The sequence below is a fragment of the Gasterosteus aculeatus genome, chromosome 9, assembly GCF_964276395.1.
Source record: "Gasterosteus aculeatus chromosome 9, fGasAcu3.hap1.1, whole genome shotgun sequence".
NCBI classification, from domain to species: Eukaryota; Metazoa; Chordata; class Actinopteri; order Perciformes; family Gasterosteidae; genus Gasterosteus; species Gasterosteus aculeatus.
In genome coordinates, this window is record NC_135696.1 from 13718306 (window position 1) to 13733212 (window position 14907).

A 14907-nucleotide genomic window follows, 5' to 3' on the forward strand; every position below is an offset into this window, starting at 1 on the left:
GTGCAAAATCTCTAAAATATACCACGCAACAATGAAAATGATGTATGTTGATAGAATTGATTTGAGGACTAAAGATTGAAGACCTGGAAAATCCATGAGTGAAGTAAACTAATGAAGTGAAGGAACTAATGAAGCTGAATTTATTTTGTTCATCTACTGGTCTGAACAAGCCCTCTGGCTGATTCTCCTTCAACCATCTGGTGGCCCTTGTGTTAAAGTTAAGTCTGTTGTTTCTTCCTCTTAGATAACATTGGACGATAGTTTTTCACCCAAAGGGCCATTTGTTCTGTCTAGAACAATATGTCTCCTTTGTGCAGGACACATTTTTCCTGTTGTTTTTCCATATGAATGACGGGAAGAATTGTCTTACAGCAGAAAGCCATTTGGCTAGTCAGCCTGATCTGTTGTCACACCAACTCTTAATTTCTAAAGAAGCAGAAAAAAATTGATCTTTTCTTCATCAGTGTGCTGTTAGGAAACTGCCATCTTCTGTTATATAATATGATGACACTACGATAGATGCTCCTTAAAAATGTAAAGCCTCTACTCGTAAAATCACTTTCCTATTTTCGCTTATGGCACAGAGGCATTTATCAAAAATACACTTTTGTGCCGTTTTGCAGAGACAATAACACTGAATTATTGAACATGTTGCTCACAATGTTTCGCCCCCGGCTTGGTATGCTCAGGTGTGTGCACAAACAGCTTTGTGTTGGGCACACAATCAAAGCGTTTACCCCATAGGACCCAATTTGAAATATTGTAATGTCTCCTTTTATATTCTCAACTATTCAGTGCTTAGGTTTCTTAATATGTTATTCCATCACAATCACTGAAAAGTGAAACGCATTCATTTTTGCTACGTTCATTGGATTATTGGATTTAAACATACTTAATTGCCTCCAAGGACTCTTTTAAGCATGGACAACTATAGTTAGTTAAAAAAAATGAGAGAAAGAGTGAGCGAGAAAAACAAATGGAGACAGAGTAATGCTGAGAAAGGAGACAGAGCTAACACAGCAGATCGAGGAGGACTGATCAAACGAAGGCAAAAAGATTTCTTTCTGCACGTTTGACTAGAAGCATTTGTTTTCAAAGCCTGTGGTGGTGGATTTTTCCCTCTTGTCTCCGTTGTTTGTTTAGGGTCCATTTTGATGTCTCGCCCTAAGCCTTTGTTGACGCGATTGTGATAGCTTTCTGTCACATGGCTCTGAGACAGACATTCAGCTGCTTGTGTTTCTGACCTGCTCATACAGCAGATTGTGTGAGAGAGACACTGATGCAGACGCCACATCGTTATCCTAAACCAACTTGCAAATCCTATTTCATCTACACGCAGCTTGCTCTGACAGTATGGATTTTTGAGTTGATACATTTCAATGTGTTTGTGAGTTTATGTGCAAGTCTATTTATTAATGAATGAACTTTCATTAAAAGCAGACTAGTAACCTACAGAATGAAAAAACATCAAATAACATAGCAGTCATTTTTCTGGTACTTTATACTGTTTGGTCCTTTATTTTTGAATTTGCAATTTCTGTTTTGAATAGCAGTGCTTTCACAAAAATATTATACAATGACATTTCTGATAAATAATTATTAATAATGTAGGTAAGTTGACTAAGGGCAAATCATAGAAAGCTAGTCTGGTGAGTTAAAAAAATGTAGTGAAACTACTCCTTTACCGTATGAAAGATCATATAGGCAAATATTATGATATTTACATCATTTGTATACATTGCCCAGCCCTACTTAAAGTTCACAGTATGTGGGAATACATCAGAGGCAGCAAGTGTGATTGAGCCATTAGGGACGACAAGACAACAGGCTTTTTGGCCCACTTTAAAAAGTGTCTGTAAAAACAATACTTTGGACGACACCTCATTCAAACCAGTCTCTCGACAGTTGATCATCCGACAAACATCGGCATCCAGCTACATGACAAAGCACACAATCAGCGAGTCATGAGCTGACAGGTGCCGTATAATTCCCTCTGTGTCAACAATCTCAAGAGAGAGGAGCGATCGCTCTCACACGTCCAAACTGTCCTGAGCCACGATGCCCACGGCGACATATGCTGCTGCTTGTCCATTTTTAAATGGCTTCGATCTTGATAAACAAAGAGATTCGACATCAGCAAGTAAAGACTTTGGCCATTGTATAGCAGCATGGGGGTTAGGCTCAGTTTGACAGCCAGCAATTTCTACGAGAGCCACAGCCAAAATGAGTTCAGGCGTCTTCCACTTCACCAAGAGATGATCGACTGCCCTCTCTATTTTCTTTTTTTCCCCCTGCTAGACTCAAAGGCTCTTCTGTTGTCAGCTCTCGAGTTATTGCTGACCTGAAAATAAAGTCAAAAACCTATTTTGGAAAGAAAGTCTGTGTATTTCTGAGATGTGGGTGTCTCATACAATATCGCCATGGCAACAGAAGTTATATGGCCCCTTCCATTAATGTCTGTTCATGTGCTGATAGAAAAACATTGGAAATATAAGACCCAGGTTGTAAAGAATTACCTGACTTATCAATTACAGGCTGTTTTTGCTTTCGAAATAGGTGAATCACAGAAGCCAAATATCTATGAAATTTCTTTTGTACTTTGTTTAGCTGAATCCTAGCTGTTCAGGAGTCTTAACATTACGATCTGTTCTGGTAGTTTATGAACAATATAGTTAAGCATTTAGATTAAAAAGTGTAAAACGGACGGAATCTTTTCAAAGCTACACTGCAGGTCCGGGACATGTTTTTATTACTGTTAACCAAACGTTTCAAGTGCCCGTCTCTCTGACCACTTTGTCTGTTTACATCTGGTATATATATAGTATGAGTGCTCGTGATAAAATGTTGACTCACAACAGAAATGTTACCAATTAATTCCATTAAGACAGTTAAAATATATATAAATATATATATACACATATAAATATGTGTATATACCGTTTACTGTGAAATGCACAAGCCAGGTTTTTCGGCCTACCTTTGCATAATTGGAGGAAATGGAGATGCGTTGCCCATTTATATATACGGTCTATGGTCTGGTGCAGTAGTTGAGAGTAATGCTGGCAACTTCTTACACTACTGCCTCCGAGTGTTTGTTCAGCCGGGTAATTTGATAATGAGATTGTGAGCCAATGGCTTCCAGATGTAAACAGTCTTGCACTTGTACTGTAGCGTGAAGTAGCTGTGCTGCCAAAGGCCCGAGCCAAGCAGCTACCTGAACACGTGATGTAGTTAAGAGGTCAGAGAAAAAATAATAATCACCAACCATGCTGTAAACAAGTCAGATGGAAGCACAACAATGTGCAAATGTTTCATAAACTTGATCAGCCAAACATTAATTAACCGCTAAATTGGGATGAAGATAAGAATTATACAACAGAAAATGAAGTTGAAGAACATGCACATGCACATATGCATATATATATATATATATATATATATATATATATATATATATATATAAGCATAAGCATCTTTGGTAACTTGTTTTAAAGATAAAGATGAAAAGGAAAACCGAAGGAAGAAGTAAGAAACGAGAGTTTGTTTCATTAATCCTCTAATCACAAACAAACATGTAAGCTGAAAAACCTTTCTAATAGATGCTTTAGGAGTTATGGTGAAAGTCAAATTGTTAATCCACTTTCTTGTTATTGTTGCCGGCTCTGCTTAAACGCACAACTTTATTGCTCTGTGTTTCACTGTATCACTGAAACCTCTGAAAGTGAAATTGAGGACAAGAAATCTGTCCGTACCTAATGTGCATGTTACATTACTGGCCAGCCACAGGTGGGTGAAAAGGGTTTTGTTGTGCATATTGTTCTTCTGCAAATAGGTCTGCTTGTAACCGTTGTTTTCAAATGTCTGCTCTGAGGGCCGTTTGGCTATGAAATGGATATACTGGCTGAATGGATGTCGAAATTCTTCGGTTTAAGGTCAATGATGCAGGATATGGGAACTAGAATGTCATTGTCACAGGGACAAAAGAACTGTAGGCCATTCTGTACCACAGAATGTCATTTTCAAATATAGTATTCTGCATTAAGCTGGCCAGTCTTGGTCATTGCAGATTTTTTTTCTGTTTGAATGCTTCTGTTTGCGACACCATCTACCAAATACAGCTGCTTTTTATTGACTCTGTGTCCTCTTTAGACTTTTTACCTTCTTTGATAGTTATTGTTTTAATCAAAATCTACACTTATATATTTCCTTTCTAGGGTTTTGTGGCATCAGCCACTTTATTCAGCCTCAAAGACTATAACAGAACAAACTCACCAGACTCTGAGCTAGGTTGGAAACGCCTATCGGACAAGTGGAACTTTGATGTTGATGTTTAGTGCAAAAAGGTATAAAATAAATCCCTAAAATTGGCCAAATAAAAGTTATAAGGCTGCAAATGATGGATAAAGAAGACAGTTTCCGTCTCAACTCGTTTGTCTTTCTGCTCCCTGCGGTGTGCTTTTGTGATTTCTGGTTCCTAGTCTTCTTTTCTGTGTTTTTGGCTTTTATTTTACTTGAGCGGAGAAGCTAACGTTTGCCAAAATGTCTTTGAAACCATTTATTTTGTAGCATCAGCTGTGATCATTCATATCCTTTGAGAGCACGCGATTTAACTCTCTGTGGCGTGTGCACGTGTGTGCGTGTGTCAGAGGGAGAAAAGCTTTGCTTGGCTTTTGAGGATCGATTACTTCTCACTCAAGTGAAACATCGAGCCAGAGCTCGCTCAATTATGATGGGATTCGTTAATTGGGTGAAACTGTGGAAAGTGAATTATGTCTGTATCTCATGCTACGCCACTGATGGATGGAAAAATACCTCCATCTCCGACCGCATCCTTCCCACACCCTCTAACCAGAGAACTCGTCATTTCCAAGTTGTGCCTTCTAAAGTGAACACATTCAGCAAATATTCATTACGTTTCTATTTGGCTTTCCTCATGGCCACGGCTCCTGCGTTTTATCTTCTTGACCCTGTGAATGATCTCATTCAAAGAAATAAGCGTGGCTTTTGGAAATGTATCTTACACCGGAAAAAAAAAAAAAAAGGTCTGGCTGTGTCTTTCCTGTCACTCTAAAACATTGGAAGGCCTTTTCAGTTGCTTCTTGATTTCTGTTTTGGATTTTGGATTTCTGTGTTGAACCGCCGTGGCTTGATGTTCAAATAACCTTGAACAGAAAAGTCAACAGTTTTTCCAGAAAGCAGCGTGCGAAATTACACGGGACCTCAATTATTGTTTCGTTTTACAAAAACTGAGCATCTCTGTCAGTCGCACGCATATGGTCTGACGCGTATCCACTTTGTAAGAATGCCGTGACAAATCCGTTTAACAGAGACACTGAGCACCTGCCAAAGAATGTGCTGTTCACCACTCTGCAGGAAGAGTACTGCTTTTTCCACAGGACTCTGCAATCGTCGTGCAATCAGGTGCATGCGTTTCCTCGGTTGTAATACCTGCTGTCAATCGAGCCAGAGAAATCAAAAAAGCAACACTCCCGCCGATTGTTTGTCATCCTTCTCATCGTCTCAACGGTGCAAAGAGGTAGAAAGGTGCTGAATTAGCAGAGCAAACGTTCCTCCAATGGTCGCATTGTCTACCTATGAGGCTGGAGATTAATGAGTGCATCTTCATCTCTTCACAGTTGTTGGTTGTAACTGCCTTAATTCACATTTCTTTATGATGCGAGGGGCAAAAAGCTGAACAACGGGCTGGGTCTAATCTCATCATTTCCAGAACATAATAATGTAAAAGCCATGCCTGACGTCGTAGGTTCATGATGAATATGCTTCAAAAAACACCATTGTGTAGATTTCTCTCTTCTGCAGTAGATGATAATGAAAGGGCCTAGAGGCACAGAGCTTACAAGGAACATCACAATGTAATGAAATGATGAAATATACAGGATGAAGAAAACCCCTCAAAGCCCTTGCTGGGAGCTTTGTTCAGAATGTTTTATCATACAGCTAAATATAAAGAGAAACAATATTTACAGTGACGTGTGTGAAAATGTGCTGGTTTTTAGTTTCTAACTGCCCGCTTAATAGACACGGCATGTCTGTGATACAAGTGTTTGCATGACTGTGCGTGTGTAGTTTTTGTTTGTTACATGAAGTGGGATAAATGATTATGTAAGAAAATACAAGTTAACTAATTTTGCTGCTGTTGATAAAAAGACGAATGTGAGTTGAAGCTGTTTCATTTTGTCCGCTTAAGTACAATAGATGTTATGTGTTTTTCTGCAGCAGTACTGCATTGAGTATTTCTTGCTGACACCTTCAGTTCGTTTGCATAGCCTGCAAATATGTTCTAAATGTGTTTGTATGCCAACACGTTGTTGACATACACATACACACAAATACACGTCGTATTTACACAAGTAGACAGAAAATCACAAGAGAAAGAAACCCATTCACCGACTAACTCAAAGAAGCAACAAAAGCAGGGTGACACAATGGAATTTTTAAACGGACAAAGACAACTTAATAGAACTCCACCAAAACAATGTTTGCAAATGAGATCACAATATCTATTTAGTTTTATCCTTCTAATTAAAAAATGTAAATCTTACTGCAGATAGTTTGGCAGGGACAACGTATTTTTGTGGGCCAATCCCCAAATTAGCATCACACTGGCTCCCTTAGCAAAAGTAATGATTAATTAATTAATAATTAATGTGGAATGTTTGTTTTTTATTTCAGTGACAGAGAAAAGGATTAGTCTGGGATTGCTATTCTTTTTTATTTAACTTTTGGTTTCATTCTTTCTTTTGTCTTTCCAAAAAATAAATTGTACACATTTTTGTACATTTACTTAAAAGGAATTTTATCTTAGACATGCTCCACCAAAAATCCCACCGAGCAACCATTTTAGAATGGAAATGATACATCAAGGATGCCGTACATGCATGTTTCTATTGAACTGTCTACACCCTGGCGCCTCTCCATGTTTCTATGAGATGAAGTTAAAAAAATCCTATGTTAAATAAACACCACAACTGTGATGAGAAATTATTTCATAATGTGTAGAGTTCCACAAAAAAAGTCAAATTATTTCCAGACTTGTTGATCCTTTGCTTGAAAAATGTAAGAAGGAGACTGCTTTCATTCGTATGTGTTACGGTCTTTTGGAATGCCTAGGTGTACAGGCTGTAACATGATAGAGCACTAGATTGTGATCAAAAGGTGGAACAAAGCAGACAATAACTAGAATAGGATATTGAGTTACCAGAAAATAGACCAACAAAGTAAGGACATCAGGGTCTCAATGGCCAAAACAATAAAAAAAAACTCCCTACTTAGTCACCAAACAGGAGAAAGCAAGTATCTTATAACACGTGGCAGAGAAGACGCACAAGGGCACACGTCACACAGCACCAACAGCAGAACAAAACGGGACAGAGAGGAGTTTATATGCAGCTTTTTGCTGATCATCTGATGCGTCACAGGTTTGCTCATCAGCAACTGAAGAGGGGCGTGACAGGCCTGAAACACACACCCATAGCTCATTTTTAAGTCTGGGGACGTTACAACATAATAATAATTCCTGTTGAAAGAATCTCTGGGTTATTGCAGGGGCCATTAGAGACACTCAATAATTGTCCTTGTTTGATGTCTGCTGAGACTCATTAAAGTCTCATGTTGTCCTCAGTGTTTTGGCTTCTCTGTAAAGTCCGTATTGCTTCCTTGAAGGTAAATTGTCATTCAAATTTCATTCATCACATTCCTAGTGAGGTTATAAGATATCGGACTTGTGCAAAACAAATCTGATTGTTGACAGAAACGTTTTGCAGTCCAACACGACTTCCTTTTGCCCAGGAAGTCATGCATTTTATGTTGTTAGAAGCAGAAACCTATGAAGAACTCTGCACATTTGACATGAGCAATGGAGGGCTGCACGGCACTTCCAAAAACATTATTTATTATGTTCGACTTATGCAGTGGCTGTAGGCAAACCTTAAGCCTCCATTGTTGCTGCTTGCACCCTTTTCAAGAGCTTTGAACTTGATACTGAGCTTCATCGGGTCCTGAGCGAAGCCAGCGTGAAGTCAATAAATATAACTATTATTGAGAAAATTGAAGGCTAAACACACAGAAAGACAGAAACTAGAGGACGGATTTATGTTCAAATTCCATCGCAACCGGAAAATAAGCACAACAGAGGATTTCAAGATTAGAAAGTGAAGCTTGATTGAAAAGCTGTCGTCATCTGTATAAGATTAATTATTCAGCTCTGGAACAGCAGCTCAGCCCATTTTCATGTTCTCAGCCATCAGTCTCATCCTTTGTTATTTACCAATTTCAGACTGCATTGAGATGGATGCTAGACATCAGCCCATCGACTGGCCCACTCTTGCATTGTTGATTAATGGGGTCCTTGCTACTTTGAGGGCACAAAGGTCTGCCTGGGCGGATATCGTAGAGAATGAGAATTTATTTCGCATCACTATGCCCTGCTCTTATTCTCCATATTCAATTAAAAGTATTTGTCACTACTATTGCACTGCACAGTTCTGCTGAAACTCTCTGATCTGGAATCAGAAACATTTATTTCCAAAATATGTCAGACATACAAGGAATTTTACTTTTGGTTGGTGCGTAACATCAGACAGTAAGACAATGGACAAAAAGACAGATAAGACAACATTGCAATTGCAATATGTGACGAAGAGTCACTCAGTGGGGGACTGATCCATCAGCAGATGGTCAGATTCCCACCTATAGGCGGACCCACCCCTACTGGAGATCAGTCCAATTAGGGTGGTGTCATCCGCAAACATCAGGAGCTTGACGGACTGGTGGTGCAGCTGTTTGTGTACAGGGAGAAGAGCAAAGGGGACAGAACGCAGCCTGGGGGGAACCGGTGCTGATGGACCGAGAGGCTGAGACATGTTTCCTCAGCTTCACATGCTTCAAGTCAGTGATGCACTTGCAGGTGGAGTCGGGCATGTGGAGCTGAGAGAGTTTGTCCTGCAGCAGAGACAGGTTGATGGTGTTGAAAGCAGAGCTGAAGTCCACAAACAGGATCCTGGCGTAAGTTCCAGAAGTCCAGATGCTGGGGGATGAAGTGAAGGGCCATGTTGACAGCATCATCTACAGACCTGTTGGCTCTGTAGGCGAACTGCAGGGGGTCCAGGAGGGGGTCGGTGAGGGTTTTCAAGATCTAAGCTCTGCTGACTATTAAGAATATTGTTTTCCGCTGCAGTCGAGCTGAGTGATATGGAAGGCTCTAATCTTGTTTTTCTACCATTTGCTGAATCATCCTCCGTATATGCAGTATGTGTATTTATCTATGGTTTTGACCTTTGGGTTTGCTTTGCACACGACAGCGGAGCGTGGGTGTGGTGGTTGCAGGTGCTTTTGGCCTGCGTGCCACCCGGGCAGGTGATTCCTTTATGTCCGGCATAAAGGAATTAGTTTTCTAATTTTCTATGGGTTTGGTCCAGGATGCTGCTTTCCTCCGCTTCCATGTGTGCCTCTTATTATGGCGTGACAATGAGAGCTCCCTGTCTCTATGCCACAGCTCGACCTCAGTGATTTTATTTCTAGGTGCCTCATTATCCCATCACATGGCACCATTTATACTTGTTTTTTCGAGAGCGGAGGTAGAGGTGGAGTACGGTCCAACTATTGACCCGTCGTTGGCTGGCAACCGTAGACTATTTTCTTCCATGTTGATCGATGGAAAGAGTCACTGAGAAGTAGAACACACCTTACGAGTCACAAGTCACCGTGGACACTTTTGACTACGGGATAGAATCAATAAACTTGCAACTGACACTGATCAATTTCTACAAATGATAGCTCTGGATAATATCCTCTCCCAGATCAGAGATAATGGGAGCGGTGTGTCAGAGATTCTAAAATTAATGTAGTGAGGAATCTGAGGATGAATCATTGTGGCAGTCGTATCCTAAATGGCCCTTTTATCTGCCTGTCTATCAATCTCAATTGGCCACAGGGTTTTTTGATGGTAATTCCTCTGAAGCTCTGTAATGAGAGAACAAAATAATAAATTATCAGAAAGCACTTATTGATACACAGTGAAACCATAGCCAGGTTTCAATTCAAGTGGATTGCAAAAATCAACCAAATTCAGTGGGAATCTGTAAAAGACAATGCGGAGGAAAAAAATAAGCTCTTTCCAATTTACTATCGTTATGCCCTTATTAAGAGTTGGGGTTAAGGAATAGAATACGGCTATTATCCAATGAAAAACATTTTAGCATAGAAGAAAAGGGCAAAATAGGATGATTTAATTAAACAGCTCCTGTCGAACATCAAGAGGTGAAAAGCAATATAGAAAACTATTTCATGTATATGTGAGAATGGACAGATCTGTATGAGTTATGAGGAACCATCAGTGGCAGTTAAAGTTACATTCTTGATGTATGTCAGTATTTATTTGCTAAAGCTGTTTACATTGCACTAACTTTACATATTTTAGAATTCTGGATGTTGCAACTCAAGTCTTTTTAAGCTACAAAATTGAAAATATTCATAGAAATAGGATGATTGACACTCTCCTAATGAGACCAAGTGAAAACATCACTGACACTGTGCGACACATAGCAACAACTGCGGCTCTTTGACAAGGTAATTATATCTGTTTCGGCATGTTTCCAAACACTGTTCCAAAATGCTGCACATCTCTGTTTCAGTCCAGCACATGACTGCACATGAAATATTCACAGTGATTCTGAGTTGCCAATTTTGCCGCATGGGTATCTGTCTGGTAGGAGGATGTCTGTGAGTCTGAAATGTGTTCTGTTTAGACCCCAGATGTCTTCGTAAACAACCACAAATGCCCATCACATGTTAGTGGTAAAGACTGAAGTTTGAACAGTCAACATTACATTACCTGTGTAAGGCCTTTTTTCAGATATCCTTTTTAGGATGTCAAATTGGGCATCTGTATTTTGCAAAGTGTAAATAATTAATGAAAATCAAAAAGATAATTGTGAACGATTAGATTTAGTATTCTTCAAATAAACGCACTGCTTTTTTGTGGGCTCCTTTGCATCAAGTCAGAATTATTCACTTCCTCCCGATTCACTTTCCCTTATAAGTGCTCCAATAGCTCTGCTGATGGAGTTTTTATTTGAACACATATGATTTTATCCAGGTGTGTTTTTCTGGTTTTCAACCAACCGTGTCAAAGGCCCTTGAATTTTCATTAGATACTTATGTATAGATAAGGGCTGCAACGATTATTTTGATAATTATTAAAAACGATTAATCGTTTATTTTTTATTTTTCGATTAATCGATGAATTGGATTAAAAAACAGCATCATAAAAATGCTGACAGATACATTCTGGAGTGAGCTGAGGTAGGAAAAAACTGTATGCGTCATGTACTTGCTTTTAACAGGACATTTCATAACACCACGTTAGCGCCATTTCAATCACTGTAATCATGTCAATGTCATAACAATTTAACATTTCACTTATTCTGCATTACTCACTCTTCCTGGGACCGTTTCTATAAAATATTGGTATAAGTCTGTGCTCATAAAGCATTAAACCAACTCCCAGCATCTTTACGGTTTAATATCCGCTCGGTAAATTTACTTAACTCATACAGTGTTTTAAGTCATTTTAGCTGTTCACGAGATTTAAAATAGTCCCCTCAAACTTGTCCTTTATTATCCTTTGTCTAAACTGCATGTTTGGTCTTCTTAGGTGACGTGCTAACGTTACCTGCACCAAAGAGCAGACAGTGAGGTAGCAACCAGATGTTCACATATTTCCGCAAATTTGAAACCGAAAGCAGAAAATGCAAAATGATCTTCAAATGGCCAAAAAATATGTTACTCCAAATGAGGAATACATTGATGTAAATAAGCACTGTAATACAGCAATTTCTTGTATGCTAAAAGGTTTGAAATGTTTACAATGGCTTGATTTAGGTTAAATATGCTATAAGCTTGCTACGAGAGCCTGAGTCTGATTAGAAGCAAATTAATCTTGTAATCACTGCCTAAGTCTCCCTGCAGTCTTTCAGAATATGTTAGAGGTGGTAGGTACCGGTTCAAACGGTATACTGGTATAAGATTTCCATACGGTATGAATTATGCGATAACAAATAATGTTGCTCTTCACCAGGCGAGGAGCGCCCAGCGGACGGAGCTACTTGTCTTACGTGTTGAGTCATGGTTATAACTTTATACAGCTCCGACTGTATGGGGACATTCTTTTAACACTGTGCACAGCAGAACACTTGACACGCCAACAAACAAACCCACAGGACTCCTCCTAAACACATTATCGCATCAATAGTAAGATGACGTGAAAATCCTTGCTCCAAGGGCGTCTTTGAGCCAACTTTGCGAGTCAATTTGCACGTTTCTAATCACCCAAACACATTCTGCTCTCCCTTTCAATCCTTCTCGCAGATTGAGATGCATAACATCAGCGTAATAGGGAAGGAGAAACACAATACCCCGCACCGAACAGCTTGACAAAATACAAAGTGCATTCCTGGCTTCATCCTTTCAAAGAGGTGCATTATGGAAATTGCTCTATCTGAGCTTTACAGTCACACTCACTGTCAGCACTGTGGCTTATAACACGTAGCGGCTGATGCACAGAAAATCTGCACATACTGTGCATGCTTTCTTGCAGAGTTTGTGTGTTTGTGCTTGATGCATTTTACTGTGAAGAAAGAGTGTAAGGACATATATATATATTGTAATATAACTAAACACGTGATCGCAATCTAACAGGCATTACTTGTCTCCTAAATTGAGTCTTCCACCATGTATGCTTCTAAAATGCGCTGACAGCACACACATCGTAATTGTTACCTGATGGTTGTTTGATGGAAGGTGAAGGGATCTCCAAAGTGACTACAATTCGTCCTGATGGTGGCTGTAATGTTTGTGGTTTTCAAATAGTTGTTGAGAAATTCCACAAATGGCCACCTCAACAGCTAATACAAATATCTGAGCATTTCTAATATTGCACTAGCATTATACACAATAATTTTATTTGGTTTTATACACACCCAATGTGTCAGAGGGTTCTTTTCGACTATAAAGTATTTTACCCACATACATTTGGAGGAGTTGTCATAATGCTGCAGCAGACAACAGGATATCTTGATTGTTAGTCTGCAGTATTGGCCAAACAAAAAAAAACGCCGGAACAATTCCCAAAATTCCAACTATTACCAGCTTGACCTTCTCTGCACAGTAAATGCCCTTTCAAACACCTGCTGCAATTCGTAGCAATGATTTTTCTGTGGAACCTTTACAAAGCCAAAGATAAGATAACCCTAACAACATCAGCAGTCTGTTGACCTACGGATGACACGGTACAACTCTTATTACCCGCTGAGTAGCACTAACCAATGCTATTTGGAAATGTTTGGAAACTAATTCAGCTGGATAGATTTTACACAGTAAAAGAGGAGAAAGGATTGATGGCACACAGGAAACGGCGGCATTGACGCCAATGTTAAGGCCTCAGCCTACAAGATAAATAGATAGTTTTATACTAGTTTTCGATTTGTTTAAAAGATATTGTAATTATTATTGTGCAGCCAATATCTTCCTCCCGGAGAGTTGTTTTCAGGACCATGGACAGCATCCGTCTGTGTCTATGTAAGGGAGATCTTCCTTTGTAATACAATTTGAGACAACAATTTGATTTTGCAGCATTATTCATCTATTAATGCACTGTGACACAATTATTTATAAATACTCTGGGTCTGCCTCTGTACCCAGTTGCCTTTCATATGTTCTTTATCAACCAATAGAATTGGAAATCACACAGTGTGAGGACATTAGTCTTAAAACTGCAACCCTTTTTCAAAACAAATAAATTAAATCCATCAAAACATATACTTTGTTTCTTAAAAGCCTTACCAGGGAGAAGAAATTGGCAAACTAGCTACGGCTGCATGTCCCAGATACATTGCATAGACGGCACTTTATTTAAATGTAACAATGCCTACATGCAGTTTTCCTGTCAAATATATTAATTTGATTATGCAAATCAGAGCAGCACTTACCCCTTGTTCAGTGGTTCGGTTTAGAACTGAGTGAAGGAAGGTTGAGGATGCATTCGGAAGAGGTAATTGGATGAGTAGGTGGAAGGACTGATGTCTCCGTGTTGCCATTGTGAGCGTGTGTGTGTGTGTGTGTGTGTGTGTGTGTGTGTGTGTGTGTGTGTGTATTAGCCTTCTTCATATTCAGCAGTGGCTAATTGGAAGGTTAAGCGCGATCACTCTGCTGCAAGTGTGGCGCGAGACACTTCAGATTAATTCTGCAGCCTATGAGCACAGGGCATGAGGACACACAAGGCCGCCTGAGAACACTAGTTTTTCAAACGAATTAGTAAACTTGGTTGAGAGCTTAATAGTGCTGCCAGGGTTTTCAGTTATTCTCTACCCACTTCTAGAGTAAATATATTCAAAATCAAAACATATTTGGCTATGGAGTTGATTGCCACTCTTGTATTTTTCGGTCTGACAACCTTGCATGTGTGAGAGGCGTAAGTGTGGCGGTGACAAGGAGCTTGCTGTTCCGATGACAGCGCCACAATAATTGTCACTGGATGTTTTTCTCCAAAATCAAATTCACATTATTCAAACCTTGGAAATGTCAACGTAGCAAACTTCAAACTTTTGATGCTTAACACTTCTGCTACACCCCGGACCAGCAATAGCTCTCAGCCAAACGACCGAGCCAGATGAGAACATATGGGTTGAGAAAAAAAGGACATAATCATCCAGATGGCTGTGGAAAGTGTTGACCTCCATTGTGCCTCTGGATGTCGAAGAGGGGCTGACTGAGGTCAGAGCGGCACAGTTGTGTGCTACACCGTAAGGACACTGGCCCACTCTGCATACTTACTATTTTCACGCAGGCTTCTTTCAAACAGTATTTGCTCAGGACAAAAAACACATTTTC

At 39.6% G+C, this 14907-nt stretch overlaps 1 protein-coding gene across 9 annotated transcripts in view; it reads left to right on the forward strand.

Annotated features, from left to right (window-relative positions):
* The window catches only part of kcnq5b (potassium voltage-gated channel, KQT-like subfamily, member 5b), a 68675-nt gene that overhangs the window by 35084 nt on the left and 18684 nt on the right, over positions 1–14907 (forward strand). The gene's annotated exons all lie outside the window — the stretch shown is intronic.